Genomic DNA, 1523 nt, shown 5'->3' with positions numbered 1-1523 from the left:
AAAACCTACTGTGTTTCTTTGTGATATTGCTCGAGTTCAAAAAGAGGTACTGAAATTTGAGCCAGGTCGTATTGATGGTATCGATGATGAGATGATGGTGATGATGATGATGATGATGGTGATGATGATGATGATGATGATGATGATGATGATGATGATGATGATGATGATGATGGTATTGAATAAGTCCACCAGGTCAAAGATCGTGTATAACATGATAGTTCAGTCCTCTCTTTGTGTCAATTAAAAAATGTCCTAAAAAAATAAAGGGAATACCTACTCCATAGATGATGATGATGATGATGATGATGATGATGATGATGATGATGATGATGATGATGATGATGATGATGATGATGATGATGGTATTGAATAAATCCACCAGGTGAAAGATAGTGTATAACAAGATAGTTCACTCCTCTCTTTGAGCAAATTTAAAATGCGTCCTCAAAATTCGGTGGCGCCCTCTTCGAAAAAGCGCGGACTTTGCGAACAGAGCTACCCTACTTGTGTGAAAAACAATAAAAGTGAAACTAACAAACTGCGCTATTCCTATTCTTCTCGTTGAGAAACGAAAGAGAGCTTCAAAACAAAAACTGCAGCGCCATCAGAAGTAATGCGCGGACTTCCGGGGACCCTTTTTTGGCTGAGTGAACAATCTTGCTATGTACGATCTTTGACCATGTATGCCAAAAGGAATTCATTAGGTTTCTTCACACGGACCAAAACACCACATAAACAGACTGTTTCATAATTATTAAAAACGTTATACAGTATTATAGCATCGGAAAAAAAGTAATGAGAAAAAAGAAAGAAAAGCAGAAACAGTCTTGATACTTTGCAAATGAAAGAGGTCTAATGTACACCAAAAATCCATATCTTCGGCAAAGATCGTTCATAACAAAATTGTTCACTCTGCAAAAAAAAAAAAGTGTCCGCTTTTCCTTCAGATAGCCTGCAGTCTCTGTTTTGATGTTCTCTTTCGTTTCTCCAGAAGAAGAATAGGAATAGCACAGTTAGTTAATTTCACTTTTATTGTTCTTCACACAAATAAGGTAACTCTGATCGCAAAGTTCGCACTTTTTCGAATAGGGCGCCACCGAATTTTGAGGACACATTTTTAATTGGCTCAAAGAGAGGAGTGAACTGTGTTGTTATACACGATCTATGCCAAATATCCATATCTTCGGTATTCACCGAATACGTTAAAAGAGAATCGGTACCAACATTAAAAAAATCTGGCGCTAATTTCCCTTGCATTAGACCAACACCGCGTGAACGTTTTTTTGGGTTTTTTTTCTATTAAAAAAAAACAAAACCATACCATTTTTTGGTTGTAATAAGCGTACCGTATGGCGAGATGTGGTAGTGTGTCGCGTGTCCCAGATTGTGTTTTTTTTAACAGTAATTTACATTTTGTTGCAACATGACGTAAAAAAGTGATAAAGGTGGGTTGAATGAGGAGGAGGGGGCGGAGGAGGAGGAGAAAGAGGAGAGGGAGGAAAGGAGGAGGAGGAGGAGGA

This window comes from Aplysia californica, unplaced genomic scaffold, assembly GCF_000002075.1.
Source record: "Aplysia californica isolate F4 #8 unplaced genomic scaffold, AplCal3.0 scaffold00205, whole genome shotgun sequence".
Taxonomy (NCBI): Eukaryota; Metazoa; Mollusca; class Gastropoda; order Aplysiida; family Aplysiidae; genus Aplysia; species Aplysia californica.
The sequence above is the reverse complement of the archived record's forward strand: the minus strand, read 5'-3'. Positions refer to the sequence as shown.